The sequence below is a fragment of the Ambystoma mexicanum genome, unplaced genomic scaffold (assembly GCF_040938575.1).
Source record: "Ambystoma mexicanum isolate Mex_15411 unplaced genomic scaffold, UKY_AmexF1_1 Mex_scaf20, whole genome shotgun sequence".
NCBI lineage: Eukaryota > Metazoa > Chordata > Amphibia > Caudata > Ambystomatidae > Ambystoma > Ambystoma mexicanum.
Window position 1 is genome coordinate 2912127 of NW_027182434.1, and position 27747 is coordinate 2939873.

Sequence of the window (27747 nt, forward strand, 5' to 3'; positions counted from 1 at the left end):
GACGTCAGAAGCGAAACCTTTTTCCTGCAGGGTGTGGCATACCATCCGCTTGCTCATTGCGACAGAGGTGGCACTAATGAAGGAAGAGGTCAACGTTACGTTCTTCTTTAAAATGCAAGGCCAGGAAAAGTGGCAGCGGTGGGATTTGAACCCACGCCTCTGAAGAGACTGGAGCCTTAATCCAGCGCCTTAGACCGCTCGGCCACGCTACCTCCCTGCTAGTCGCCGAAAGCGGAACTTGACCCGTTGCCCGGCCCGCTTTAGTGCTTTGCCTTTTCTCCTTGGAAAGTCTGGAGACAGGCAGTGGAAGGGCAGGCAAACTGTCAGGTGCGCAGAGGAGGGGAGACCATGAGGCAAGGTGGGAGATGGGGGCAAGAAGTGAGAAAAAAACTAATCGCAAGCTAGGGCAGGATTCGGAAAGTGAAGCCGAAAAGGGGCTTAGCATGCAGCCCAGGGGTTTCTTTGACTGTCCTAAGCCCACAGGGACTTTGCCGTCCTCAGCTCATGAGACTTGAGATGGGTAGCTTGATTTGCTGAGGAAATGCGGGATGACAGATTCAACTCTGGAGTCAAACATAGCCCGGAACTATCGCCTTAAACTGAGTTTTAAGCCTGGTGCCGATAAAAAGAAAGAAATTAGCCTTAGATCGGGCAAGCCGTTTGACGGGGGAAAATGAGACCCCCTAGGCCAGCTAGGTGGTCGCTGGATGCTGTGCAGACATCAGCAGCTGTTCATTTCATGCCCTCACGTCTCCTCGTTAGTATAGTGGTCAGTATCCCCGCCTGTCACGCGGGAGACCGGGGTTCAATTCCCCGACGGGGAGGTTAAACCTTTTCTGGATTTTTTTTAGTTCTTGACAAATATTCTTGAAGATTAGGCTGAGTCAAGTAGGGAATGGGTGCCAAGAACTGACTCTTTAAGAAAAAAGCACCGGCAACGCTAGTCATCGTACAATATTTGTGCACAATTGCTTACATTAGGCGGCCGGTCCACTTTATTGAGTCCCCCTCAGCACCATTTAGTGCTCCTGTTGTCTGCGAAGTCCAAATTGTAACCCTGAATCAGTTCCTCTTCTGACCCTTTGTATCATGTTACATGACGAGTAATGATCACCTGTTAGCTTTATCCCTAATTATAACTCTCACTCTTTCCCTGCATCTAACCCTAGCTCTAATCCCATCATTAACCTCGGTCCGGGCACACGCGTGAACCCTTACTCTCATCTCAGCCTCTCCTGGTGATACATCACACCTGGGATCGTTTGCTCCCTGTGGGCTGTGGGAAATTTGCTACCAGCACGCCCTGGAAGTGGGGCTCATTCCGCTGCAACGGGAGGTCTTCCCAGGACGCGTCACAGCTCAACGCAAGAGCTCCTGGGTTTCGAAGGCTCTTGCAGCAAGCCTTCACAAAGCAGCAGGGAGCGCCGTTCCAGATGGGAAACTTGAGACTGGATGTCCAGAAAAGCAAGACGTCAGAAGCGAAACCTTTTTCCTGCAGGGTGTGGCATACCATCCGCTTGCTCATTGCGACAGAGGTGGCACTAATGAAGGAAGAGGTCAACGTTACGTTCTTCTTTAAAATGCAAGGCCAGGAAAAGTGGCAGCGGTGGGATTTGAACCCACGCCTCCGAAGAGACTGGAGCCTTAATCCAGCGCCTTAGACCGCTCGGCCACGCTACCTCCCTGCTAGTCGCCGAAAGCGGAACTTGACCCGTTGCCCGGCCCGCTTTAGTGCTTTGCCTTTTCTCCTTGGAAAGTCTGGAGACAGGCAGTGGAAGGTCAGGCAAACTGTCAGGTGCGCAGAGGAGGGGAGACCATGAGGCAAGGTGGGAGATGGGGGCAAGAAGTGAGAAAAAAACTAATCGCAAGCTAGGGCAGGATTCGGAAAGTGAAGCCGAAAAGGGGCTTAGCATGCAGCCCAGGGGTTTCTTTGACTGTCCTAAGCCCACAGGGACTTTGCCGTCCTCAGCTCATGAGACTTGAGATGGGTAGCTTGATTTGCTGAGGAAATGCGGGATGACAGATTCAACTCTGGAGTCAAACATAGCCCGGAACTATCGCCTTAAACTGAGTTTTAAGCCTGGTGCCGATAAAAAGAAAGAAATTAGCCTTAGATCGGGCAAGCCGTTTGACGGGGGAAAATGAGACCCCCTAGGCCAGCTAGGTGGTCGCTGGATGCTGTGCAGACATCAGCAGCTGTTCATTTCATGCCCTCACGTCTCCTCGTTAGTATAGTGGTCAGTATCCCCGCCTGTCACGCGGGAGACCGGGGTTCAATTCCCCGACGGGGAGGTTAAACCTTTTCTGGATTTTTTTTAGTTCTTGACAAATATTCTTGAAGATTAGGCTGAGTCAAGTAGGGAATGGGTGCCAAGAACTGACTCTTTAAGAAAAAAGCACCGGCAACGCTAGTCATCGTACAATATTTGTGCACAATTGCTTACATTAGGCGGCCGGTCCACTTTATTGAGTCCCCCTCAGCACCATTTAGTGCTCCTGTTGTCTGCGAAGTCCAAATTGTAACCCTGAATCAGTTCCTCTTCTGACCCTTTGTATCATGTTACATGACGAGTAATGATCACCTGTTAGCTTTATCCCTAATTATAACTCTCACTCTTTCCCTGCATCTAACCCTAGCTCTAATCCCATCATTAACCTCGGTCCGGGCACACGCGTGAACCCCTACTCTCATCTCAGCCTCTCCTGGTGATACATCACACCTGGGATCGTTTGCTCCCTGTGGGCTGTGGGAAATTTGCTACCAGCACGCCCTGGAAGTGGGGCTCATTCCGCTGCAACGGGAGGTCTTCCCAGGACGCGTCACAGCTCAACGCAAGAGCTCCTGGGTTTCGAAGGCTCTTGCAGCAAGCCTTCACAAAGCAGCAGGGAGCGCCGTTCCAGATGGGAAACTTGAGACTGGATGTCCAGAAAAGCAAGACGTCAGAAGCGAAACCTTTTTCCTGCAGGGTGTGGCATACCATCCGCTTGCTCATTGCGACAGAGGTGGCACTAATGAAGGAAGAGGTCAACGTTACGTTCTTCTTTAAAATGCAAGGCCAGGAAAAGTGGCAGCGGTGGGATTTGAACCCACGCCTCCGAAGAGACTGGAGCCTTAATCCAGCGCCTTAGACCGCTCGGCCACGCTACCTCCCTGCTAGTCGCCGAAAGCGGAACTTGACCCGTTGCCCGGCCCGCTTTAGTGCTTTGCCTTTTCTCCTTGGAAAGTCTGGAGACAGGCAGTGGAAGGGCAGGCAAACTGTCAGGTGCGCAGAGGAGGGGAGACCATGAGGCAAGGTGGGAGATGGGGGCAAGAAGTGAGAAAAAAACTAATCGCAAGCTAGGGCAGGATTCGGAAAGTGAAGCCGAAAAGGGGCTTAGCATGCAGCCCAGGGGTTTCTTTGACTGTCCTAAGCCCACAGGGACTTTGCCGTCCTCAGCTCATGAGACTTGAGATGGGTAGCTTGATTTGCTGAGGAAATGCGGGATGACAGATTCAACTCTGGAGTCAAACATAGCCCGGAACTATCGCCTTAAACTGAGTTTTAAGCCTGGTGCCGATAAAAAGAAAGAAATTAGCCTTAGATCGGGCAAGCCGTTTGACGGGGGAAAATGAGACCCCCTAGGCCAGCTAGGTGGTCGCTGGATGCTGTGCAGACATCAGCAGCTGTTCATTTCATGCCCTCACGTCTCCTCGTTAGTATAGTGGTCAGTATCTCCGCCTGTCACGCGGGAGACCGGGGTTCAATTCCCCGACGGGGAGGTTAAACCTTTTCTGGATTTTTTTTAGTTCTTGACAAATATTCTTGAAGATTAGGCTGAGTCAAGTAGGGAATGGGTGCCAAGAACTGACTCTTTAAGAAAAAAGCACCGGCAACGCTAGTCATCGTACAATATTTGTGCACAATTGCTTACATTAGGCGGCCGGTCCACTTTATTGAGTCCCCCTCAGCACCATTTAGTGCTCCTGTTGTCTGCGAAGTCCAAATTGTAACCCTGAATCAGTTCCTCTTCTGACCCTTTGTATCATGTTACATGACGAGTAATGATCACCTGTTAGCTTTATCCCTAATTATAACTCTCACTCTTTCCCTGCATCTAACCCTAGCTCTAATCCCATCATTAACCTCGGTCCGGGCACACGCGTGAACCCTTACTCTCATCTCAGCCTCTCCTGGTGATACATCACACCTGGGATCGTTTGCTCCCTGTGGGCTGTGGGAAATTTGCTACCAGCACGCCCTGGAAGTGGGGCTCATTCCGCTGCAACGGGAGGTCTTCCCAGGACGCGTCACAGCTCAACGCAAGAGCTCCTGGGTTTCGAAGGCTCTTGCAGCAAGCCTTCACAAAGCAGCAGGGAGCGCCGTTCCAGATGGGAAACTTGAGACTGGATGTCCAGAAAAGCAAGACGTCAGAAGCGAAAGCTTTTTCCTGCAGGGTGTGGCATACCATCCTCTTGCTCATTGCGACAGAGGTGGCACTAATGAAGGAAGAGGTCAACGTTACGTTCTTCTTTAAAATGCAAGGCCAGGAAAAGTGGCAGCGGTGGGATTTGAACCCACGCCTCCGAAGAGACTGGAGCCTTAATCCAGCGCCTTAGACCGCTCGGCCACGCTACCTCCCTGCTAGTCGCCGAAAGCGGAACTTGACCCGTTGCCCGGCCCGCTTTAGTGCTTTGCCTTTTCTCCTTGGAAAGTCTGGAGACAGGCAGTGGAAGGGCAGGCAAACTGTCAGGTGCGCAGAGGAGGGGAGACCATGAGGCAAGGTGGGAGATGGGGGCAAGAAGTGAGAAAAAAACTAATCGCAAGCTAGGGCAGGATTCGGAAAGTGAAGCCGAAAAGGGGCTTAGCATGCAGCCCAGGGGTTTCTTTGACTGTCCTAAGCCCACAGGGACTTTGCCGTCCTCAGCTCATGAGACTTGAGATGGGTAGCTTGATTTGCTGAGGAAATGCGGGATGACAGATTCAACTCTGGAGTCAAACATAGCCCGGAACTATCGCCTTAAACTGAGTTTTAAGCCTGGTGCCGATAAAAAGAAAGAAATTAGCCTTAGATCGGGCAAGCCGTTTGACGGGGGAAAATGAGACCCCCTAGGCCAGCTAGGTGGTCGCTGGATGCTGTGCAGACATCAGCAGCTGTTCATTTCATGCCCTCACGTCTCCTCGTTAGTATAGTGGTCAGTATCCCCGCCTGTCACGCGGGAGACCGCGACGGGGAGGTTAAACCTTTTCTGGATTTTTTTTAGTTCTTGACAAATATTCTTGAAGATTAGGCTGAGTCAAGTAGGGAATGGGTGCCAAGAACTGACTCTTTAAGAAAAAAGCACCGGCAACGCTAGTCATCGTACAATATTTGTGCACAATTGCTTACATTAGGCGGCCGGTCCACTTTATTGAGTCCCCCTCAGCACCATTTAGTGCTCCTGTTGTCTGCGAAGTCCAAATTGTAACCCTGAATCAGTTCCTCTTCTGACCCTTTGTATCATGTTACATGACGAGTAATGATCACCTGTTAGCTTTATCCCTAATTATAACTCTCACTCTTTCCCTGCATCTAACCCTAGCTCTAATCCCATCATTAACCTCGGTCCGGGCACACGCGTGAACCCTTACTCTCATCTCAGCCTCTCCTGGTGATACATCACACCTGGGATCGTTTGCTCCCTGTGGGCTGTGGGAAATTTGCTACCAGCACGCCCTGGAAGTGGGGCTCATTCCGCTGCAACGGGAGGTCTCCCCAGGACGCGTCACAGCTCAACGCAAGAGCTCCTGGGTTTCGAAGGCTCTTGCAGCAAGCCTTCACAAAGCAGCAGGGAGCGCCGTTCCAGATGGGAAACTTGAGACTGGATGTCCAGAAAAGCAAGACGTCAGAAGCGAAACCTTTTTCCTGCAGGGTGTGGCATACCATCCGCTTGCTCATTGCGACAGAGGTGGCACTAATGAAGGAAGAGGTCAACGTTACGTTCTTCTTTAAAATGCAAGGCCAGGAAAAGTGGCAGCGGTGGGATTTGAACCCACGCCTCCGAAGAGACTGGAGCCTTAATCCAGCGCCTTAGACCGCTCGGCCACGCTACCTCCCTTCTAGTCGCCGAAAGCGGAACTTGACCCGTTGCCCGGCCCGCTTTAGTGCTTTGCCTTTTCTCCTTGGAAAGTCTGGAGACAGGCAGTGGAAGGGCAGGCAAACTGTCAGGTGCGCAGAGGAGGGGAGACCATGAGGCAAGGTGGGAGATGGGGGCAAGAAGTGAGAAAAAAACTAATCGCAAGCTAGGGCAGGATTCGGAAAGTGAAGCCGAAAAGGGGCTTAGCATGCAGCCCAGGGGTTTCTTTGACTGTCCTAAGCCCACAGGGACTTTGCCGTCCTCAGCTCATGAGACTTGAGATGGGTAGCTTGATTTGCTGAGGAAATGCGGGATGACAGATTCAACTCTGGAGTCAAACATAGCCCGGAACTATCGCCTTAAACTGAGTTTTAAGCCTGGTGCCGATAAAAAGAAAGAAATTAGCCTTAGATCGGGCAAGCCGTTTGACGGGGGAAAATGAGACCCCCTAGGCCAGCTAGGTGGTCGCTGGATGCTGTGCAGACATCAGCAGCTGTTCATTTCATGCCCTCACGTCTCCTCGTTAGTATAGTGGTCAGTATCCCCGCCTGTCACGCGGGAGACCGGGGTTCAATTCCCGACGGGGAGGTTAAATCTTTTCTGGATTTTTTTTAGTTCTTGACAAATATTCTTGAAGATTAGGCTGAGTCAAGTAGGGAATGGGTGCCAAGAACTGACTCTTTAAGAAAAAAGCACCGGCAACGCTAGTCATCGTACAATATTTGTGCACAATTGCTTACATTAGGCGGCCGGTCCACTTTATTGAGTCCCCCTCAGCACCATTTAGTGCTCCTGTTGTCTGCGAAGTCCAAATTGTAACCCTGAATCAGTTCCTCTTCTGACCCTTTGTATCATGTTACATGACGAGTAATGATCACCTGTTAGCTTTATCCCTAATTATAACTCTCACTCTTTCCCTGCATCTAACCCTAGCTCTAATCCCATCATTAACCTCGGTCCGGGCACACGCGTGAACCCTTACTCTCATCTCAGCCTCTCCTGGTGATACATCACACCTGGGATCGTTTGCTCCCTGTGGGCTGTGGGAAATTTGCTACCAGCACGCCCTGGAAGTGGGGCTCATTCCGCTGCAACGGGAGGTCTTCCCAGGACGCGTCACAGCTCAACGCAAGAGCTCCTGGGTTTCGAAGGCTCTTGCAGCAAGCCTTCACAAAGCAGCAGGGAGCGCCGTTCCAGATGGGAAACTTGAGACTGGATGTCCAGAAAAGCAAGACGTCAGAAGCGAAACCTTTTTCCTGCAGGGTGTGGCATACCATCCGCTTGCTCATTGCGACAGAGGTGGCACTAATGAAGGAAGAGGTCAACGTTACGTTCTTCTTTAAAATGCAAGGCCAGGAAAGGTGGCAGCGGTGGGATTTGAACCCACGCCTCCGAAGAGACTGGAGCCTTAATCCAGCGCCTTAGACCGCTCGGCCACGCTACCTCCCTGCTAGTCGCCGAAAGCGGAACTTGACCCGTTGCCCGGCCCGCTTTAGTGCTTTGCCTTTTCTCCTTGGAAAGTCTGGAGACAGGCAGTGGAAGGGCAGGCAAACTGTCAGGTGCGCAGAGGAGGGGAGACCATGAGGCAAGGTGGGAGATGGGGGCAAGAAGTGAGAAAAAAACTAATCGCAAGCTAGGGCAGGATTCGGAAAGTGAAGCCGAAAAGGGGCTTAGCATGCAGCCCAGGGGTTTCTTTGACTGTCCTAAGCCCACAGGGACTTTGCCGTCCTCAGCTCATGAGACTTGAGATGGGTAGCTTGATTTGCTGAGGAAATGCGGGATGACAGATTCAACTCTGGAGTCAAACATAGCCCGGAACTATCGCCTTAAACTGAGTTTTAAGCCTGGTGCCGATAAAAAGAAAGAAATTAGCCTTAGATCGGGCAAGCCGTTTGACGGGGGAAAATGAGACCCCCTAGGCCAGCTAGGTGGTCGCTGGATGCTGTGCAGACATCAGCAGCTGTTCATTTCATGCCCTCACGTCTCCTCGTTAGTATAGTGGTCAGTATCCCCGCCTGTCACGCGGGAGACCGGGGTTCAATTCCCCGACGGGGAGGTTAAACCTTTTCTGGATTTTTTTTAGTTCTTGACAAATATTCTTGAAGATTAGGCTGAGTCAAGTAGGGAATGGGTGCCAAGAACTGACTCTTTAAGAAAAAAGCACCGGCAACGCTAGTCATCGTACAATATTTGTGCACAATTGCTTACATTAGGCGGCCGGTCCACTTTATTGAGTCCCCCTCAGCACCATTTAGTGCTCCTGTTGTCTGCGAAGTCCAAATTGTAACCCTGAATCAGTTCCTCTTCTGACCCTTTGTATCATGTTACATGACGAGTAATGATCACCTGTTAGCTTTATCCCTAATTATAACTCTCACTCTTTCCCTGCATCTAACCCTAGCTCTAATCCCATCATTAACCTCGGTCCGGGCACACGCGTGAACCCTTACTCTCATCTCAGCCTCTCCTGGTGATACATCACACCTGGGATCGTTTGCTCCCTGTGGGCTGTGGGAAATTTGCTACCAGCACGCCCTGGAAGTGGGGCTCATTCCGCTGCAACGGGAGGTCTTCCCAGGACGCGTCACAGCTCAACGCAAGAGCTCCTGGGTTTCGAAGGCTCTTGCAGCAAGCCTTCACAAAGCAGCAGGGAGCGCCGTTCCAGATGGGAAACTTGAGACTGGATGTCCAGAAAAGCAAGACGTCAGAAGCGAAACCTTTTTCCTGCAGGGTGTGGCATACCATCCGCTTGCTCATTGCGACAGAGGTGGCACTAATGAAGGAAGAGGTCAACGTTACGTTCTTCTTTAAAATGCAAGGCCAGGAAAAGTGGCAGCGGTGGGATTTGAACCCACGCCTCCGAAGAGACTGGAGCCTTAATCCAGCGCCTTAGACCGCTCGGCCACGCTACCTCCCTGCTAGTCGCCGAAAGCGGAACTTGACCCGTTGCCCGGCCCGCTTTAGTGCTTTGCCTTTTCTCCTTGGAAAGTCTGGAGACAGGCAGTGGAAGGTCAGGCAAACTGTCAGGTGCGCAGAGGAGGGGAGACCATGAGGCAAGGTGGGAGATGGGGGCAAGAAGTGAGAAAAAAACTAATCGCAAGCTAGGGCAGGATTCGGAAAGTGAAGCCGAAAAGGGGCTTAGCATGCAGCCCAGGGGTTTCTTTGACTGTCCTAAGCCCACAGGGACTTTGCCGTCCTCAGCTCATGAGACTTGAGATGGGTAGCTTGATTTGCTGAGGAAATGCGGGATGACAGATTCAACTCTGGAGTCAAACATAGCCCGGAACTATCGCCTTAAACTGAGTTTTAAGCCTGGTGCCGATAAAAAGAAAGAAATTAGCCTTAGATCGGGCAAGCCGTTTGACGGGGGAAAATGAGACCCCCTAGGCCAGCTAGGTGGTCGCTGGATGCTGTGCAGACATCAGCAGCTGTTCATTTCATGCCCTCACGTCTCCTCGTTAGTATAGTGGTCAGTATCCCCGCCTGTCACGCGGGAGACCGGGGTTCAATTCCCCGACGGGGAGGTTAAACCTTTTCTGGATTTTTTTTAGTTCTTGACAAATATTCTTGAAGATTAGGCTGAGTCAAGTAGGGAATGGGTGCCAAGAACTGACTCTTTAAGAAAAAAGCACCGGCAACGCTAGTCATCGTACAATATTTGTGCACAATTGCTTACATTAGGCGGCCGGTCCACTTTATTGAGTCCCCCTCAGCACCATTTAGTGCTCCTGTTGTCTGCGAAGTCCAAATTGTAACCCTGAATCAGTTCCTCTTCTGACCCTTTGTATCATGTTACATGACGAGTAATGATCACCTGTTAGCTTTATCCCTAATTATAACTCTCACTCTTTCCCTGCATCTAACCCTAGCTCTAATCCCATCATTAACCTCGGTCCGGGCACACGCGTGAACCCCTACTCTCATCTCAGCCTCTCCTGGTGATACATCACACCTGGGATCGTTTGCTCCCTGTGGGCTGTGGGAAATTTGCTACCAGCACGCCCTGGAAGTGGGGCTCATTCCGCTGCAACGGGAGGTCTTCCCAGGACGCGTCACAGCTCAACGCAAGAGCTCCTGGGTTTCGAAGGCTCTTGCAGCAAGCCTTCACAAAGCAGCAGGGAGCGCCGTTCCAGATGGGAAACTTGAGACTGGATGTCCAGAAAAGCAAGACGTCAGAAGCGAAACCTTTTTCCTGCAGGGTGTGGCATACCATCCGCTTGCTCATTGCGACAGAGGTGGCACTAATGAAGGAAGAGGTCAACGTTACGTTCTTCTTTAAAATGCAAGGCCAGGAAAAGTGGCAGCGGTGGGATTTGAACCCACGCCTCCGAAGAGACTGGAGCCTTAATCCAGCGCCTTAGACCGCTCGGCCACGCTACCTCCCTGCTAGTCGCCGAAAGCGGAACTTGACCCGTTGCCCGGCCCGCTTTAGTGCTTTGCCTTTTCTCCTTGGAAAGTCTGGAGACAGGCAGTGGAAGGGCAGGCAAACTGTCAGGTGCGCAGAGGAGGGGAGACCATGAGGCAAGGTGGGAGATGGGGGCAAGAAGTGAGAAAAAAACTAATCGCAAGCTAGGGCAGGATTCGGAAAGTGAAGCCGAAAAGGGGCTTAGCATGCAGCCCAGGGGTTTCTTTGACTGTCCTAAGCCCACAGGGACTTTGCCGTCCTCAGCTCATGAGACTTGAGATGGGTAGCTTGATTTGCTGAGGAAATGCGGGATGACAGATTCAACTCTGGAGTCAAACATAGCCCGGAACTATCGCCTTAAACTGAGTTTTAAGCCTGGTGCCGATAAAAAGAAAGAAATTAGCCTTAGATCGGGCAAGCCGTTTGACGGGGGAAAATGAGACCCCCTAGGCCAGCTAGGTGGTCGCTGGATGCTGTGCAGACATCAGCAGCTGTTCATTTCATGCCCTCACGTCTCCTCGTTAGTATAGTGGTCAGTATCTCCGCCTGTCACGCGGGAGACCGGGGTTCAATTCCCCGACGGGGAGGTTAAACCTTTTCTGGATTTTTTTTAGTTCTTGACAAATATTCTTGAAGATTAGGCTGAGTCAAGTAGGGAATGGGTGCCAAGAACTGACTCTTTAAGAAAAAAGCACCGGCAACGCTAGTCATCGTACAATATTTGTGCACAATTGCTTACATTAGGCGGCCGGTCCACTTTATTGAGTCCCCCTCAGCACCATTTAGTGCTCCTGTTGTCTGCGAAGTCCAAATTGTAACCCTGAATCAGTTCCTCTTCTGACCCTTTGTATCATGTTACATGACGAGTAATGATCACCTGTTAGCTTTATCCCTAATTATAACTCTCACTCTTTCCCTGCATCTAACCCTAGCTCTAATCCCATCATTAACCTCGGTCCGGGCACACGCGTGAACCCTTACTCTCATCTCAGCCTCTCCTGGTGATACATCACACCTGGGATCGTTTGCTCCCTGTGGGCTGTGGGAAATTTGCTACCAGCACGCCCTGGAAGTGGGGCTCATTCCGCTGCAACGGGAGGTCTTCCCAGGACGCGTCACAGCTCAACGCAAGAGCTCCTGGGTTTCGAAGGCTCTTGCAGCAAGCCTTCACAAAGCAGCAGGGAGCGCCGTTCCAGATGGGAAACTTGAGACTGGATGTCCAGAAAAGCAAGACGTCAGAAGCGAAAGCTTTTTCCTGCAGGGTGTGGCATACCATCCTCTTGCTCATTGCGACAGAGGTGGCACTAATGAAGGAAGAGGTCAACGTTACGTTCTTCTTTAAAATGCAAGGCCAGGAAAAGTGGCAGCGGTGGGATTTGAACCCACGCCTCCGAAGAGACTGGAGCCTTAATCCAGCGCCTTAGACCGCTCGGCCACGCTACCTCCCTGCTAGTCGCCGAAAGCGGAACTTGACCCGTTGCCCGGCCCGCTTTAGTGCTTTGCCTTTTCTCCTTGGAAAGTCTGGAGACAGGCAGTGGAAGGGCAGGCAAACTGTCAGGTGCGCAGAGGAGGGGAGACCATGAGGCAAGGTGGGAGATGGGGGCAAGAAGTGAGAAAAAAACTAATCGCAAGCTAGGGCAGGATTCGGAAAGTGAAGCCGAAAAGGGGCTTAGCATGCAGCCCAGGGGTTTCTTTGACTGTCCTAAGCCCACAGGGACTTTGCCGTCCTCAGCTCATGAGACTTGAGATGGGTAGCTTGATTTGCTGAGGAAATGCGGGATGACAGATTCAACTCTGGAGTCAAACATAGCCCGGAACTATCGCCTTAAACTGAGTTTTAAGCCTGGTGCCGATAAAAAGAAAGAAATTAGCCTTAGATCGGGCAAGCCGTTTGACGGGGGAAAATGAGACCCCCTAGGCCAGCTAGGTGGTCGCTGGATGCTGTGCAGACATCAGCAGCTGTTCATTTCATGCCCTCACGTCTCCTCGTTAGTATAGTGGTCAGTATCCCCGCCTGTCACGCGGGAGACCGCGACGGGGAGGTTAAACCTTTTCTGGATTTTTTTTAGTTCTTGACAAATATTCTTGAAGATTAGGCTGAGTCAAGTAGGGAATGGGTGCCAAGAACTGACTCTTTAAGAAAAAAGCACCGGCAACGCTAGTCATCGTACAATATTTGTGCACAATTGCTTACATTAGGCGGCCGGTCCACTTTATTGAGTCCCCCTCAGCACCATTTAGTGCTCCTGTTGTCTGCGAAGTCCAAATTGTAACCCTGAATCAGTTCCTCTTCTGACCCTTTGTATCATGTTACATGACGAGTAATGATCACCTGTTAGCTTTATCCCTAATTATAACTCTCACTCTTTCCCTGCATCTAACCCTAGCTCTAATCCCATCATTAACCTCGGTCCGGGCACACGCGTGAACCCTTACTCTCATCTCAGCCTCTCCTGGTGATACATCACACCTGGGATCGTTTGCTCCCTGTGGGCTGTGGGAAATTTGCTACCAGCACGCCCTGGAAGTGGGGCTCATTCCGCTGCAACGGGAGGTCTCCCCAGGACGCGTCACAGCTCAACGCAAGAGCTCCTGGGTTTCGAAGGCTCTTGCAGCAAGCCTTCACAAAGCAGCAGGGAGCGCCGTTCCAGATGGGAAACTTGAGACTGGATGTCCAGAAAAGCAAGACGTCAGAAGCGAAACCTTTTTCCTGCAGGGTGTGGCATACCATCCGCTTGCTCATTGCGACAGAGGTGGCACTAATGAAGGAAGAGGTCAACGTTACGTTCTTCTTTAAAATGCAAGGCCAGGAAAAGTGGCAGCGGTGGGATTTGAACCCACGCCTCCGAAGAGACTGGAGCCTTAATCCAGCGCCTTAGACCGCTCGGCCACGCTACCTCCCTTCTAGTCGCCGAAAGCGGAACTTGACCCGTTGCCCGGCCCGCTTTAGTGCTTTGCCTTTTCTCCTTGGAAAGTCTGGAGACAGGCAGTGGAAGGGCAGGCAAACTGTCAGGTGCGCAGAGGAGGGGAGACCATGAGGCAAGGTGGGAGATGGGGGCAAGAAGTGAGAAAAAAACTAATCGCAAGCTAGGGCAGGATTCGGAAAGTGAAGCCGAAAAGGGGCTTAGCATGCAGCCCAGGGGTTTCTTTGACTGTCCTAAGCCCACAGGGACTTTGCCGTCCTCAGCTCATGAGACTTGAGATGGGTAGCTTGATTTGCTGAGGAAATGCGGGATGACAGATTCAACTCTGGAGTCAAACATAGCCCGGAACTATCGCCTTAAACTGAGTTTTAAGCCTGGTGCCGATAAAAAGAAAGAAATTAGCCTTAGATCGGGCAAGCCGTTTGACGGGGGAAAATGAGACCCCCTAGGCCAGCTAGGTGGTCGCTGGATGCTGTGCAGACATCAGCAGCTGTTCATTTCATGCCCTCACGTCTCCTCGTTAGTATAGTGGTCAGTATCCCCGCCTGTCACGCGGGAGACCGGGGTTCAATTCCCGACGGGGAGGTTAAATCTTTTCTGGATTTTTTTTAGTTCTTGACAAATATTCTTGAAGATTAGGCTGAGTCAAGTAGGGAATGGGTGCCAAGAACTGACTCTTTAAGAAAAAAGCACCGGCAACGCTAGTCATCGTACAATATTTGTGCACAATTGCTTACATTAGGCGGCCGGTCCACTTTATTGAGTCCCCCTCAGCACCATTTAGTGCTCCTGTTGTCTGCGAAGTCCAAATTGTAACCCTGAATCAGTTCCTCTTCTGACCCTTTGTATCATGTTACATGACGAGTAATGATCACCTGTTAGCTTTATCCCTAATTATAACTCTCACTCTTTCCCTGCATCTAACCCTAGCTCTAATCCCATCATTAACCTCGGTCCGGGCACACGCGTGAACCCTTACTCTCATCTCAGCCTCTCCTGGTGATACATCACACCTGGGATCGTTTGCTCCCTGTGGGCTGTGGGAAATTTGCTACCAGCACGCCCTGGAAGTGGGGCTCATTCCGCTGCAACGGGAGGTCTTCCCAGGACGCGTCACAGCTCAACGCAAGAGCTCCTGGGTTTCGAAGGCTCTTGCAGCAAGCCTTCACAAAGCAGCAGGGAGCGCCGTTCCAGATGGGAAACTTGAGACTGGATGTCCAGAAAAGCAAGACGTCAGAAGCGAAACCTTTTTCCTGCAGGGTGTGGCATACCATCCGCTTGCTCATTGCGACAGAGGTGGCACTAATGAAGGAAGAGGTCAACGTTACGTTCTTCTTTAAAATGCAAGGCCAGGAAAGGTGGCAGCGGTGGGATTTGAACCCACGCCTCCGAAGAGACTGGAGCCTTAATCCAGCGCCTTAGACCGCTCGGCCACGCTACCTCCCTGCTAGTCGCCGAAAGCGGAACTTGACCCGTTGCCCGGCCCGCTTTAGTGCTTTGCCTTTTCTCCTTGGAAAGTCTGGAGACAGGCAGTGGAAGGGCAGGCAAACTGTCAGGTGCGCAGAGGAGGGGAGACCATGAGGCAAGGTGGGAGATGGGGGCAAGAAGTGAGAAAAAAACTAATCGCAAGCTAGGGCAGGATTCGGAAAGTGAAGCCGAAAAGGGGCTTAGCATGCAGCCCAGGGGTTTCTTTGACTGTCCTAAGCCCACAGGGACTTTGCCGTCCTCAGCTCATGAGACTTGAGATGGGTAGCTTGATTTGCTGAGGAAATGCGGGATGACAGATTCAACTCTGGAGTCAAACATAGCCCGGAACTATCGCCTTAAACTGAGTTTTAAGCCTGGTGCCGATAAAAAGAAAGAAATTAGCCTTAGATCGGGCAAGCCGTTTGACGGGGGAAAATGAGACCCCCCTAGGCCAGCTAGGTGGTCGCTGGATGCTGTGCAGACATCAGCAGCTGTTCATTTCATGCCCTCACGTCTCCTCGTTAGTATAGTGGTCAGTATCCCCGCCTGTCACGCGGGAGACCGTCCCCGACGGGGAGGTTAAACCGTTTCTGGATTTTTTTTAGTTCTTGACAAATATTCTTGAAGATTAGGCTGAGTCAAGTAGGGAATGGGTGCCAAGAACTGACTCTTTAAGAAAAAAGCACCGGCAACGCTAGTCATCGTACAATATTTGTGCACAATTGCTTACATTAGGCGGCCGGTCCACTTTATTGAGTCCCCCTCAGCACCATTTAGTGCTCCTGTTGTCTGCGAAGTCCAAATTGTAACCCTGAATCAGTTCCTCTTCTGACCCTTTGTATCATGTTACATGACGAGTAATGATCACCTGTTAGCTTTATCCCTAATTATAACTCTCACTCTTTCCCTGCATCTAACCCTAGCTCTAATCCCATCATTAACCTCGGTCCGGGCACACGCGTGAACCCTTACTCTCATCTCAGCCTCTCCTGGTGATACATCACACCTGGGATCGTTTGCTCCCTGTGGGCTGTGGGAAATTTGCTACCAGCACGCCCTGGAAGTGGGGCTCATTCCGCTGCAACGGGAGGTCTTCCCAGGACGCGTCACAGCTCAACGCAAGAGCTCCTGGGTTTCGAAGGCTCTTGCAGCAAGCCTTCACAAAGCAGCAGGGAGCGCCGTTCCAGATGGGAAACTTGAGACTGGATGTCCAGAAAAGCAAGACGTCAGAAGCGAAACCTTTTTCCTGCAGGGTGTGGCATACCATCCGCTTGCTCATTGCGACAGAGGTGGCACTAATGAAGGAAGAGGTCAACGTTACGTTCTTCTTTAAAATGCAAGGCCAGGAAAAGTGGCAGCGGTGGGATTTGAACCCACGCCTCCGAAGAGACTGGAGCCTTAATCCAGCGCCTTAGACCGCTCGGCCACGCTACCTCCCTGCTAGTCGCCGAAAGCGGAACTTGACCCGTTGCCCGGCCCGCTTTAGTGCTTTGCCTTTTCTCCTTGGAAAGTCTGGAGACAGGCAGTGGAAGGGCAGGCAAACTGTCAGGTGCGCAGAGGAGGGGAGACCATGAGGCAAGGTGGGAGATGGGGGCAAGAAGTGAGAAAAAAACTAATCGCAAGCTAGGGCAGGATTCGGAAAGTGAAGCCGAAAAGGGGCTTAGCATGCAGCCCAGGGGTTTCTTTGACTGTCCTAAGCCCACAGGGACTTTGCCGTCCTCAGCTCATGAGACTTGAGATGGGTAGCTTGATTTGCTGAGGAAATGCGGGATGACAGATTCAACTCTGGAGTCAAACATAGCCCGGAACTATCGCCTTAAACTGAGTTTTAAGCCTGGTGCCGATAAAAAGAAAGAAATTAGCCTTAGATCGGGCAAGCCGTTTGACGGGGGAAAATGAGACCCCCTAGGCCAGCTAGGTGGTCGCTGGATGCTGTGCAGACATCAGCAGCTGTTCATTTCATGCCCTCACGTCTCCTCGTTAGTATAGTGGTCAGTATCCCCGCCTGTCACGCGGGAGACCGGGGTTCAATTCGGGTTCAATTCCCCGACGGGGAGGTTAAACCTTTTCTGGATTTTTTTTAGTTCTTGACAAATATTCTTGAAGATTAGGCTGAGTCAAGTAGGGAATGGGTGCCAAGAACTGACTCTTTAAGAAAAAAGCACCAGCAACGCTAGTCATCGTACAATATTTGTGCACAATTGCTTACATTAGGCGGCCGGTCCACTTTATTGAGTCCCCCTCAGCACCATTTAGTGCTCCTGTTGTCTGCGAAGTCCAAATTGTAACCCTGAATCAGTTCCTCTTCTGACCCTTTGTATCATGTTACATGACGAGTAATGATCACCTGTTAGCTTTATCCCTAATTATAACTCTCACTCTTTCCCTGCATCTAACCCTAGCTCTAATCCCATCATTAACCTCGGTCCGGGCACACGCGTGAACCCTTACTCTCATCTCAGCCTCTCCTGGTGATACATCACACCTGGGATCGTTTGCTCCCTGTGGGCTGTGGGAAATTTGCTACCAGCACGCCCTGGAAGTGGGGCTCATTCCGCTGCAACGGGAGGTCTTCCCAGGACGCGTCACAGCTCAACGCAAGAGCTCCTGGGTTTCGAAGGCTCTTGCAGCAAGCCTTCACAAAGCAGCAGGGAGCGCCGTTCCAGATGGGAAACTTGAGACTGGATGTCCAGAAAAGCAAGACGTCAGAAGCGAAACCTTTTTCCTGCAGGGTGTGGCATACCATCCGCTTGCTCATTGCGACAGAGGTGGCACTAATGAAGGAAGAGGTCAACGTTACGTTCTTCTTTAAAATGCAAGGCCAGGAAAAGTGGCAGCGGTGGGATTTGAACCCACGCCTCCGAAGAGACTGGAGCCTTAATCCAGCGCCTTAGACCGCTCGGCCACGCTACCTCCCTGCTAGTCGCCGAAAGCGGAACTTGACCCGTTGCCCGGCCCGCTTTAGTGCTTTGCCTTTTCTCCTTGGAAAGTCTGGAGACAGGCAGTGGAAGGGCAGGCAAACTGTCAGGTGCGCAGAGGAGGGGAGACCATGAGGCAAGGTGGGAGATGGGGGCAAGAAGTGAGAAAAAAACTAATCGCAAGCTAGGGCAGGATTCGGAAAGTGAAGCCGAAAAGGGGCTTAGCATGCAGCCCAGGGGTTTCTTTGACTGTCCTAAGCCCACAGGGACTTTGCCGTCCTCAGCTCATGAGACTTGAGATGGGTAGCTTGATTTGCTGAGGAAATGCGGGATGACAGATTCAACTCTGGAGTCAAACATAGCCCGGAACTATCGCCTTAAACTGAGTTTTAAGCCTGGTGCCGATAAAAAGAAAGAAATTAGCCTTAGATCGGGCAAGCCGTTTGACGGGGGAAAATGAGACCCCCTAGGCCAGCTAGGTGGTCGCTGGATGCTGTGCAGACATCAGCAGCTGTTCATTTCATGCCCTCACGTCTCCTCGTTAGTATAGTGGTCAGTATCCCCGCCTGTCACGCGGGAGACCGGGGTTCAATTCCCCGACGGGGAGGTTAAACCTTTTCTGGATTTTTTTTAGTTCTTGACAAATATTCTTGAAGATTAGGCTGAGTCAAGTAGGGAATGGGTGCCAAGAACTGACTCTTTAAGAAAAAAGCACCGGCAACGCTAGTCATCGTACAATATTTGTGCACAATTGCTTACATTAGGCGGCCGGTCCACTTTATTGAGTCCCCCTCAGCACCATTTAGTGCTCCTGTTGTCTGCGAAGTCCAAATTGTAACCCTGAATCAGTTCCTCTTCTGACCCTTTGTATCATGTTACATGACGAGTAATGATCACCTGTTAGCTTTATCCCTAATTATAACTCTCACTCTTTCCCTGCATCTAACCCTAGCTCTAATCCCATCATTAACCTCGGTCCGGGCACACGCGTGAACCCTTACTCTCATCTCAGCCTCTCCTGGTGATACATCACACCTGGGATCGTTTGCTCCCTGTGGGCTGTGGGAAATTTGCTACCAGCACGCCCTGGAAGTGGGGCTCATTCCGCTGCAACGGGAGGTCTTCCCAGGACGCGTCACAGCTCAACGCAAGAGCTCCTGGGTTTCGAAGGCTCTTGCAGCAAGCCTTCACAAAGCAGCAGGGAGCGCCGTTCCAGATGGGAAACTTGAGACTGGATGTCCAGAAAAGCAAGACGTCAGAAGCGAAAGCTTTTTCCTGCAGGGTGTGGCATACCATCCTCTTGCTCATTGCGACAGAGGTGGCACTAATGAAGGAAGAGGTCAACGTTACGTTCTTCTTTAAAATGCAAGGCCAGGAAAAGTGGCAGCGGTGGGATTTGAACCCACGCCTCCGAAGAGACTGGAGCCTTAATCCAGCGCCTTAGACCGCTCGGCCACGCTACCTCCCTGCTAGTCGCCGAAAGCGGAACTTGACCCGTTGCCCGGCCCGCTTTAGTGCTTTGCCTTTTCTCCTTGGAAAGTCTGGAGACAGGCAGTGGAAGGGCAGGCAAACTGTCAGGTGCGCAGAGGAGGGGAGACCATGAGGCAAGGTGGGAGATGGGGGCAAGAAGTGAGAAAAAAACTAATCGCAAGCTAGGGCAGGATTCGGAAAGTGAAGCCGAAAAGGGGCTTAGCATGCAGCCCAGGGGTTTCTTTGACTGTCCTAAGCCCACAGGGACTTTGCCGTCCTCAGCTCATGAGACTTGAGATGGGTAGCTTGATTTGCTGAGGAAATGCGGGATGACAGATTCAACTCTGGAGTCAAACATAGCCCGGAACTATCGCCTTAAACTGAGTTTTAAGCCTGGTGCCGATAAAAAGAAAGAAATTAGCCTTAGATCGGGCAAGCCGTTTGACGGGGGAAAATGAGACCCCCTAGGCCAGCTAGGTGGTCGCTGGATGCTGTGCAGACATCAGCAGCTGTTCATTTCATGCCCTCACGTCTCCTTGTTAGTATAGTGGTCAGTATCCCCGCCTGTCACGCGGGAGACCGGGGTTCAATTCCCCGACGGGGAGGTTAAACCTTTTCTGGATTTTTTTTAGTTCTTGACAAATATTCTTGAAGATTAGGCTGAGTCAAGTAGGGAATGGGTGCCAAGAACTGACTCTTTAAGAAAAAAGCACCGGCAACGCTAGTCATCGTACAATATTTGTGCACAATTGCTTACATTAGGCGGCCGGTCCACTTTATTGAGTCCCCCTCAGCACCATTTAGTGCTCCTGTTGTCTGCGAAGTCCAAATTGTAACCCTGAATCAGTTCCTCTTCTGACCCTTTGTATCATGTTACATGACGAGTAATGATCACCTGTTAGCTTTATCCCTAATTATAACTCTCACTCTTTCCCTGCATCTAACCCTAGCTCTAATCCCATCATTAACCTCGGTCCGGGCACACGCGTGAACCCTTACTCTCATCTCAGCCTCTCCTGGTGATACATCACACCTGGGATCGTTTGCTCCCTGTGGGCTGTGGGAAATTTGCTACCAGCACGCCCTGGAAGTGGGGCTCATTCCGCTGCAACGGGAGGTCTTCCCAGGACGCGTCACAGCTCAACGCAAGAGCTCCTGGGTTTCGAAGGCTCTTGCAGCAAGCCTTCACAAAGCAGCAGGGAGCGCCGTTCCAGATGGGAAACTTGAGACTGGATGTCCAGAAAAGCAAGACGTCAGAAGCGAAACCTTTTTCCTGCAGGGTGTGGCATACCATCCGCTTGCTCATTGCGACAGAGGTGGCACTAATGAAGGAAGAGGTCAACGTTACGTTCTTCTTTAAAATGCAAGGCCAGGAAAAGTGGCAGCGGTGGGATTTGAACCCACGCCTCCGAAGAGACTGGAGCCTTAATCCAGCGCCTTAGACCGCTCGGCCACGCTACCTCCCTGCTAGTCGCCGAAAGCGGAACTTGACCCGTTGCCCGGCCCGCTTTAGTGCTTTGCCTTTTCTCCTTGGAAAGTCTGGAGACAGGCAGTGGAAGGGCAGGCAAACTGTCAGGTGCGCAGAGGAGGGGAGACCATGAGGCAAGGTGGGAGATGGGGGCAAGAAGTGAGAAAAAAACTAATCGCAAGCTAGGGCAGGATTCGGAAAGTGAAGCCGAAAAGGGGCTTAGCATGCAGCCCAGGGGTTTCTTTGACTGTCCTAAGCCCACAGGGACTTTGCCGTCCTCAGCTCATGAGACTTGAGATGGGTAGCTTGATTTGCTGAGGAAATGCGGGATGACAGATTCAACTCTGGAGTCAAACATAGCCCGGAACTATCGCCTTAAACTGAGTTTTAAGCCTGGTGCCGATAAAAAGAAAGAAATTAGCCTTAGATCGGGCAAGCCGTTTGACGGGGGAAAATGAGACCCCCTAGGCCAGCTAGGTGGTCGCTGGATGCTGTGCAGACATCAGCAGCTGTTCATTTCATGCCCTCACGTCTCCTCGTTAGTATAGTGGTCAGTATCCCCGCCTGTCACGCGGGAGACCGGGGTTCAATTCCCCGACGGGGAGGTTAAACCTTTTCTGGATTTTTTTTAGTTCTTGACAAATATTCTTGAAGATTAGGCTGAGTCAAGTAGGGAATGGGTGCCAAGAACTGACTCTTTAAGAAAAAAGCACCGGCAACGCTAGTCATCGTACAATATTTGTGCACAATTGCTTACATTAGGCGGCCGGTCCACTTTATTGAGTCCCCCTCAGCACCATTTAGTGCTCCTGTTGTCTGCGAAGTCCAAATTGTAACCCTGAATCAGTTCCTCTTCTGACCCTTTGTATCATGTTACATGACGAGTAATGATCACCTGTTAGCTTTATCCCTAATTATAACTCTCACTCTTTCCCTGCATCTAACCCTAGCTCTAATCCCATCATTAACCTCGGTCCGGGCACACGCGTGAACCCTTACTCTCATCTCAGCCTCTCCTGGTGATACATCACACCTGGGATCGTTTGCTCCCTGTGGGCTGTGGGAAATTTGCTACCAGCACGCCCTGGAAGTGGGGCTCATTCCGCTGCAACGGGAGGTCTTCCCAGGACGCGTCACAGCTCAACGCAAGAGCTCCTGGGTTTCGAAGGCTCTTGCAGCAAGCCTTCACAAAGCAGCAGGGAGCGCCGTTCCAGATGGGAAACTTGAGACTGGATGTCCAGAAAAGCAAGACGTCAGAAGCGAAACCTTTTTCCTGCAGGGTGTGGCATACCATCCGCTTGCTCATTGCGACAGAGGTGGCACTAATGAAGGAAGAGGTCAACGTTACGTTCTTCTTTAAAATGCAAGGCCAGGAAAAGTGGCAGCGGTGGGATTTGAACCCACGCCTCTGAAGAGACTGGAGCCTTAATCCAGCGCCTTAGACCGCTCGGCCACGCTACCTCCCTGCTAGTCGCCGAAAGCGGAACTTGACCCGTTGCCCGGCCCGCTTTAGTGCTTTGCCTTTTCTCCTTGGAAAGTCTGGAGACAGGCAGTGGAAGGGCAGGCAAACTGTCAGGTGCGCAGAGGAGGGGAGACCATGAGGCAAGGTGGGAGATGGGGGCAAGAAGTGAGAAAAAAACTAATCGCAAGCTAGGGCAGGATTCGGAAAGTGAAGCCGAAAAGGGGCTTAGCATGCAGCCCAGGGGTTTCTTTGACTGTCCTAAGCCCACAGGGACTTTGCCGTCCTCAGCTCATGAGACTTGAGATGGGTAGCTTGATTTGCTGAGGAAATGCGGGATGACAGATTCAACTCTGGAGTCAAACATAGCCCGGAACTATCGCCTTAAACTGAGTTTTAAGCCTGGTGCCGATAAAAAGAAAGAAATTAGCCTTAGATCGGGCAAGCCGTTTGACGGGGGAAAATGAGACCCCCTAGGCCAGCTAGGTGGTCGCTGGATGCTGTGCAGACATCAGCAGCTGTTCATTTCATGCCCTCACGTCTCCTCGTTAGTATAGTGGTCAGTATCCCCGCCTGTCACGCGGGAGACCGGGGTTCAATTCCCCGACGGGGAGGTTAAACCTTTTCTGGATTTTTTTTAGTTCTTGACAAATATTCTTGAAGATTAGGCTGAGTCAAGTAGGGAATGGGTGCCAAGAACTGACTCTTTAAGAAAAAAGCACCGGCAACGCTAGTCATCGTACAATATTTGTGCACAATTGCTTACATTAGGCGGCCGGTCCACTTTATTGAGTCCCCCTCAGCACCATTTAGTGCTCCTGTTGTCTGCGAAGTCCAAATTGTAACCCTGAATCAGTTCCTCTTCTGACCCTTTGTATCATGTTACATGACGAGTAATGATCACCTGTTAGCTTTATCCCTAATTATAACTCTCACTCTTTCCCTGCATCTAACCCTAGCTCTAATCCCATCATTAACCTCGGTCCGGGCACACGCGTGAACCCTTACTCTCATCTCAGCCTCTCCTGGTGATACATCACACCTGGGATCGTTTGCTCCCTGTGGGCTGTGGGAAATTTGCTACCAGCACGCCCTGGAAGTGGGGCTCATTCCGCTGCAACGGGAGGTCTTCCCAGGACGCGTCACAGCTCAACGCAAGAGCTCCTGGGTTTCGAAGGCTCTTGCAGCAAGCCTTCACAAAGCAGCAGGGAGCGCCGTTCCAGATGGGAAACTTGAGACTGGATGTCCAGAAAAGCAAGACGTCAGAAGCGAAACCTTTTTCCTGCAGGGTGTGGCATACCATCCGCTTGCTCATTGCGACAGAGGTGGCACTAATGAAGGAAGAGGTCAACGTTACGTTCTTCTTTAAAATGCAAGGCCAGGAAAAGTGGCAGCGGTGGGATTTGAACCCACGCCTCCGAAGAGACTGGAGCCTTAATCCAGCGCCTTAGACCGCTCGGCCACGCTACCTCCCTGCTAGTCGCCGAAAGCGGAACTTGACCCGTTGCCCGGCCCGCTTTAGTGCTTTGCCTTTTCTCCTTGGAAAGTCTGGAGACAGGCAGTGGAAGGTCAGGCAAACTGTCAGGTGCGCAGAGGAGGGGAGACCATGAGGCAAGGTGGGAGATGGGGGCAAGAAGTGAGAAAAAAACTAATCGCAAGCTAGGGCAGGATTCGGAAAGTGAAGCCGAAAAGGGGCTTAGCATGCAGCCCAGGGGTTTCTTTGACTGTCCTAAGCCCACAGGGACTTTGCCGTCCTCAGCTCATGAGACTTGAGATGGGTAGCTTGATTTGCTGAGGAAATGCGGGATGACAGATTCAACTCTGGAGTCAAACATAGCCCGGAACTATCGCCTTAAACTGAGTTTTAAGCCTGGTGCCGATAAAAAGAAAGAAATTAGCCTTAGATCGGGCAAGCCGTTTGACGGGGGAAAATGAGACCCCCTAGGCCAGCTAGGTGGTCGCTGGATGCTGTGCAGACATCAGCAGCTGTTCATTTCATGCCCTCACGTCTCCTCGTTAGTATAGTGGTCAGTATCCCCGCCTGTCACGCGGGAGACCGGGGTTCAATTCCCCGACGGGGAGGTTAAACCTTTTCTGGATTTTTTTTAGTTCTTGACAAATATTCTTGAAGATTAGGCTGAGTCAAGTAGGGAATGGGTGCCAAGAACTGACTCTTTAAGAAAAAAGCACCGGCAACGCTAGTCATCGTACAATATTTGTGCACAATTGCTTACATTAGGCGGCCGGTCCACTTTATTGAGTCCCCCTCAGCACCATTTAGTGCTCCTGTTGTCTGCGAAGTCCAAATTGTAACCCTGAATCAGTTCCTCTTCTGACCCTTTGTATCATGTTACATGACGAGTAATGATCACCTGTTAGCTTTATCCCTAATTATAACTCTCACTCTTTCCCTGCATCTAACCCTAGCTCTAATCCCATCATTAACCTCGGTCCGGGCACACGCGTGAACCCCTACTCTCATCTCAGCCTCTCCTGGTGATACATCACACCTGGGATCGTTTGCTCCCTGTGGGCTGTGGGAAATTTGCTACCAGCACGCCCTGGAAGTGGGGCTCATTCCGCTGCAACGGGAGGTCTTCCCAGGACGCGTCACAGCTCAACGCAAGAGCTCCTGGGTTTCGAAGGCTCTTGCAGCAAGCCTTCACAAAGCAGCAGGGAGCGCCGTTCCAGATGGGAAACTTGAGACTGGATGTCCAGAAAAGCAAGACGTCAGAAGCGAAACCTTTTTCCTGCAGGGTGTGGCATACCATCCGCTTGCTCATTGCGACAGAGGTGGCACTAATGAAGGAAGAGGTCAACGTTACGTTCTTCTTTAAAATGCAAGGCCAGGAAAAGTGGCAGCGGTGGGATTTGAACCCACGCCTCCGAAGAGACTGGAGCCTTAATCCAGCGCCTTAGACCGCTCGGCCACGCTACCTCCCTGCTAGTCGCCGAAAGCGGAACTTGACCCGTTGCCCGGCCCGCTTTAGTGCTTTGCCTTTTCTCCTTGGAAAGTCTGGAGACAGGCAGTGGAAGGGCAGGCAAACTGTCAGGTGCGCAGAGGAGGGGAGACCATGAGGCAAGGTGGGAGATGGGGGCAAGAAGTGAGAAAAAAACTAATCGCAAGCTAGGGCAGGATTCGGAAAGTGAAGCCGAAAAGGGGCTTAGCATGCAGCCCAGGGGTTTCTTTGACTGTCCTAAGCCCACAGGGACTTTGCCGTCCTCAGCTCATGAGACTTGAGATGGGTAGCTTGATTTGCTGAGGAAATGCGGGATGACAGATTCAACTCTGGAGTCAAACATAGCCCGGAACTATCGCCTTAAACTGAGTTTTAAGCCTGGTGCCGATAAAAAGAAAGAAATTAGCCTTAGATCGGGCAAGCCGTTTGACGGGGGAAAATGAGACCCCCTAGGCCAGCTAGGTGGTCGCTGGATGCTGTGCAGACATCAGCAGCTGTTCATTTCATGCCCTCACGTCTCCTCGTTAGTATAGTGGTCAGTATCCCCGCCTGTCACGCGGGAGACCGGGGTTCAATTCCCCGACGGGGAGGTTAAACCTTTTCTGGATTTTTTTTAGTTCTTGACAAATATTCTTGAAGATTAGGCTGAGTCAAGTAGGGAATGGGTGCCAAGAACTGACTCTTTAAGAAAAAAGCACCGGCAACGCTAGTCATCGTACAATATTTGTGCACAATTGCTTACATTAGGCGGCCGGTCCACTTTATTGAGTCCCCCTCAGCACCATTTAGTGCTCCTGTTGTCTGCGAAGTCCAAATTGTAACCCTGAATCAGTTCCTCTTCTGACCCTTTGTATCATGTTACATGACGAGTAATGATCACCTGTTAGCTTTATCCCTAATTATAACTCTCACTCTTTCCCTGCATCTAACCCTAGCTCTAATCCCATCATTAACCTCGGTCCGGGCACACGCGTGAACCCTTACTCTCATCTCAGCCTCTCCTGGTGATACATCACACCTGGGATCGTTTGCTCCCTGTGGGCTGTGGGAAATTTGCTACCAGCACGCCCTGGAAGTGGGGCTCATTCCGCTGCAACGGGAGGTCTTCCCAGGACGCGTCACAGCTCAACGCAAGAGCTCCTGGGTTTCGAAGGCTCTTGCAGCAAGCCTTCACAAAGCAGCAGGGAGCGCCGTTCCAGATGGGAAACTTGAGACTGGATGTCCAGAAAAGCAAGACGTCAGAAGCGAAAGCTTTTTCCTGCAGGGTGTGGCATACCATCCTCTTGCTCATTGCGACAGAGGTGGCACTAATGAAGGAAGAGGTCAACGTTACGTTCTTCTTTAAAATGCAAGGCCAGGAAAAGTGGCAGCGGTGGGATTTGAACCCACGCCTCCGAAGAGACTGGAGCCTTAATCCAGCGCCTTAGACCGCTCGGCCACGCTACCTCCCTGCTAGTCGCCGAAAGCGGAACTTGACCCGTTGCCCGGCCCGCTTTAGTGCTTTGCCTTTTCTCCTTGGAAAGTCTGGAGACAGGCAGTGGAAGGGCAGGCAAACTGTCAGGTGCGCAGAGGAGGGGAGACCATGAGGCAAGGTGGGAGATGGGGGCAAGAAGTGAGAAAAAAACTAATCGCAAGCTAGGGCAGGATTCGGAAAGTGAAGCCGAAAAGGGGCTTAGCATGCAGCCCAGGGGTTTCTTTGACTGTCCTAAGCCCACAGGGACTTTGCCGTCCTCAGCTCATGAGACTTGAGATGGGTAGCTTGATTTGCTGAGGAAATGCGGGATGACAGATTCAACTCTGGAGTCAAACATAGCCCGGAACTATCGCCTTAAACTGAGTTTTAAGCCTGGTGCCGATAAAAAGAAAGAAATTAGCCTTAGATCGGGCAAGCCGTTTGACGGGGGAAAATGAGACCCCCTAGGCCAGCTAGGTGGTCGCTGGATGCTGTGCAGACATCAGCAGCTGTTCATTTCATGCCCTCACGTCTCCTCGTTAGTATAGTGGTCAGTATCCCCGCCTGTCACGCGGGAGACCGCGACGGGGAGGTTAAACCTTTTCTGGATTTTTTTTAGTTCTTGACAAATATTCTTGAAGATTAGGCTGAGTCAAGTAGGGAATGGGTGCCAAGAACTGACTCTTTAAGAAAAAAGCACCGGCAACGCTAGTCATCGTACAATATTTGTGCACAATTGCTTACATTAGGCGGCCGGTCCACTTTATTGAGTCCCCCTCAGCACCATTTAGTGCTCCTGTTGTCTGCGAAGTCCAAATTGTAACCCTGAATCAGTTCCTCTTCTGACCCTTTGTATCATGTTACATGACGAGTAATGATCACCTGTTAGCTTTATCCCTAATTATAACTCTCACTCTTTCCCTGCATCTAACCCTAGCTCTAATCCCATCATTAACCTCGGTCCGGGCACACGCGTGAACCCTTACTCTCATCTCAGCCTCTCCTGGTGATACATCACACCTGGGATCGTTTGCTCCCTGTGGGCTGTGGGAAATTTGCTACCAGCACGCCCTGGAAGTGGGGCTCATTCCGCTGCAACGGGAGGTCTCCCCAGGACGCGTCACAGCTC

The 27747-nt window shown here is 51.4% G+C and overlaps 28 non-coding genes across 28 annotated transcripts; 9 read left to right on the forward strand and 19 right to left on the reverse strand.

Annotated features, from left to right (window-relative positions):
* Positions 1–130: 130 nt before the first annotated feature.
* Positions 131–212, reverse strand: TRNAL-AAG (transfer RNA leucine (anticodon AAG)). Its single transcript has one exon. It is a non-coding gene; the product is annotated as a tRNA-Leu (tRNA).
* Positions 213–752: 540 nt separating this feature from the next.
* TRNAD-GUC (transfer RNA aspartic acid (anticodon GUC)) lies at positions 753–824 on the forward strand. The gene has a single exon. It is a non-coding gene; the product is annotated as a tRNA-Asp (tRNA).
* Positions 825–1598: 774 nt separating this feature from the next.
* Positions 1599–1680, reverse strand: TRNAL-AAG (transfer RNA leucine (anticodon AAG)). The gene has a single exon. It is a non-coding gene; the product is annotated as a tRNA-Leu (tRNA).
* Positions 1681–2220: 540 nt separating this feature from the next.
* On the forward strand, positions 2221–2292 carry TRNAD-GUC (transfer RNA aspartic acid (anticodon GUC)). The gene has a single exon. It is a non-coding gene; the product is annotated as a tRNA-Asp (tRNA).
* A 774-nt stretch (positions 2293–3066) lies between these two features.
* On the reverse strand, positions 3067–3148 carry TRNAL-AAG (transfer RNA leucine (anticodon AAG)). Its single transcript has one exon. It is a non-coding gene; the product is annotated as a tRNA-Leu (tRNA).
* A 1386-nt stretch (positions 3149–4534) lies between these two features.
* TRNAL-AAG (transfer RNA leucine (anticodon AAG)) lies at positions 4535–4616 on the reverse strand. The gene has a single exon. It is a non-coding gene; the product is annotated as a tRNA-Leu (tRNA).
* A 1373-nt stretch (positions 4617–5989) lies between these two features.
* On the reverse strand, positions 5990–6071 carry TRNAL-AAG (transfer RNA leucine (anticodon AAG)). The gene has a single exon. It is a non-coding gene; the product is annotated as a tRNA-Leu (tRNA).
* Positions 6072–7456: 1385 nt separating this feature from the next.
* On the reverse strand, positions 7457–7538 carry TRNAL-AAG (transfer RNA leucine (anticodon AAG)). The gene has a single exon. It is a non-coding gene; the product is annotated as a tRNA-Leu (tRNA).
* Positions 7539–8078: 540 nt separating this feature from the next.
* TRNAD-GUC (transfer RNA aspartic acid (anticodon GUC)) lies at positions 8079–8150 on the forward strand. Its single transcript has one exon. It is a non-coding gene; the product is annotated as a tRNA-Asp (tRNA).
* A 774-nt stretch (positions 8151–8924) lies between these two features.
* TRNAL-AAG (transfer RNA leucine (anticodon AAG)) lies at positions 8925–9006 on the reverse strand. The gene has a single exon. It is a non-coding gene; the product is annotated as a tRNA-Leu (tRNA).
* A 540-nt stretch (positions 9007–9546) lies between these two features.
* On the forward strand, positions 9547–9618 carry TRNAD-GUC (transfer RNA aspartic acid (anticodon GUC)). The gene has a single exon. It is a non-coding gene; the product is annotated as a tRNA-Asp (tRNA).
* Positions 9619–10392: 774 nt separating this feature from the next.
* Positions 10393–10474, reverse strand: TRNAL-AAG (transfer RNA leucine (anticodon AAG)). The gene has a single exon. It is a non-coding gene; the product is annotated as a tRNA-Leu (tRNA).
* A 1386-nt stretch (positions 10475–11860) lies between these two features.
* On the reverse strand, positions 11861–11942 carry TRNAL-AAG (transfer RNA leucine (anticodon AAG)). Its single transcript has one exon. It is a non-coding gene; the product is annotated as a tRNA-Leu (tRNA).
* A 1373-nt stretch (positions 11943–13315) lies between these two features.
* Positions 13316–13397, reverse strand: TRNAL-AAG (transfer RNA leucine (anticodon AAG)). The gene has a single exon. It is a non-coding gene; the product is annotated as a tRNA-Leu (tRNA).
* Positions 13398–14782: 1385 nt separating this feature from the next.
* TRNAL-AAG (transfer RNA leucine (anticodon AAG)) lies at positions 14783–14864 on the reverse strand. Its single transcript has one exon. It is a non-coding gene; the product is annotated as a tRNA-Leu (tRNA).
* A 1378-nt stretch (positions 14865–16242) lies between these two features.
* TRNAL-AAG (transfer RNA leucine (anticodon AAG)) lies at positions 16243–16324 on the reverse strand. The gene has a single exon. It is a non-coding gene; the product is annotated as a tRNA-Leu (tRNA).
* A 1397-nt stretch (positions 16325–17721) lies between these two features.
* Positions 17722–17803, reverse strand: TRNAL-AAG (transfer RNA leucine (anticodon AAG)). Its single transcript has one exon. It is a non-coding gene; the product is annotated as a tRNA-Leu (tRNA).
* A 540-nt stretch (positions 17804–18343) lies between these two features.
* On the forward strand, positions 18344–18415 carry TRNAD-GUC (transfer RNA aspartic acid (anticodon GUC)). Its single transcript has one exon. It is a non-coding gene; the product is annotated as a tRNA-Asp (tRNA).
* Positions 18416–19189: 774 nt separating this feature from the next.
* Positions 19190–19271, reverse strand: TRNAL-AAG (transfer RNA leucine (anticodon AAG)). Its single transcript has one exon. It is a non-coding gene; the product is annotated as a tRNA-Leu (tRNA).
* Positions 19272–20657: 1386 nt separating this feature from the next.
* TRNAL-AAG (transfer RNA leucine (anticodon AAG)) lies at positions 20658–20739 on the reverse strand. The gene has a single exon. It is a non-coding gene; the product is annotated as a tRNA-Leu (tRNA).
* A 540-nt stretch (positions 20740–21279) lies between these two features.
* Positions 21280–21351, forward strand: TRNAD-GUC (transfer RNA aspartic acid (anticodon GUC)). Its single transcript has one exon. It is a non-coding gene; the product is annotated as a tRNA-Asp (tRNA).
* Positions 21352–22125: 774 nt separating this feature from the next.
* TRNAL-AAG (transfer RNA leucine (anticodon AAG)) lies at positions 22126–22207 on the reverse strand. Its single transcript has one exon. It is a non-coding gene; the product is annotated as a tRNA-Leu (tRNA).
* Positions 22208–22747: 540 nt separating this feature from the next.
* TRNAD-GUC (transfer RNA aspartic acid (anticodon GUC)) lies at positions 22748–22819 on the forward strand. The gene has a single exon. It is a non-coding gene; the product is annotated as a tRNA-Asp (tRNA).
* Positions 22820–23593: 774 nt separating this feature from the next.
* TRNAL-AAG (transfer RNA leucine (anticodon AAG)) lies at positions 23594–23675 on the reverse strand. Its single transcript has one exon. It is a non-coding gene; the product is annotated as a tRNA-Leu (tRNA).
* Positions 23676–24215: 540 nt separating this feature from the next.
* TRNAD-GUC (transfer RNA aspartic acid (anticodon GUC)) lies at positions 24216–24287 on the forward strand. Its single transcript has one exon. It is a non-coding gene; the product is annotated as a tRNA-Asp (tRNA).
* A 774-nt stretch (positions 24288–25061) lies between these two features.
* Positions 25062–25143, reverse strand: TRNAL-AAG (transfer RNA leucine (anticodon AAG)). Its single transcript has one exon. It is a non-coding gene; the product is annotated as a tRNA-Leu (tRNA).
* Positions 25144–25683: 540 nt separating this feature from the next.
* TRNAD-GUC (transfer RNA aspartic acid (anticodon GUC)) lies at positions 25684–25755 on the forward strand. Its single transcript has one exon. It is a non-coding gene; the product is annotated as a tRNA-Asp (tRNA).
* A 774-nt stretch (positions 25756–26529) lies between these two features.
* Positions 26530–26611, reverse strand: TRNAL-AAG (transfer RNA leucine (anticodon AAG)). The gene has a single exon. It is a non-coding gene; the product is annotated as a tRNA-Leu (tRNA).
* Between the last annotated feature and the right edge of the window lie 1136 nt (positions 26612–27747).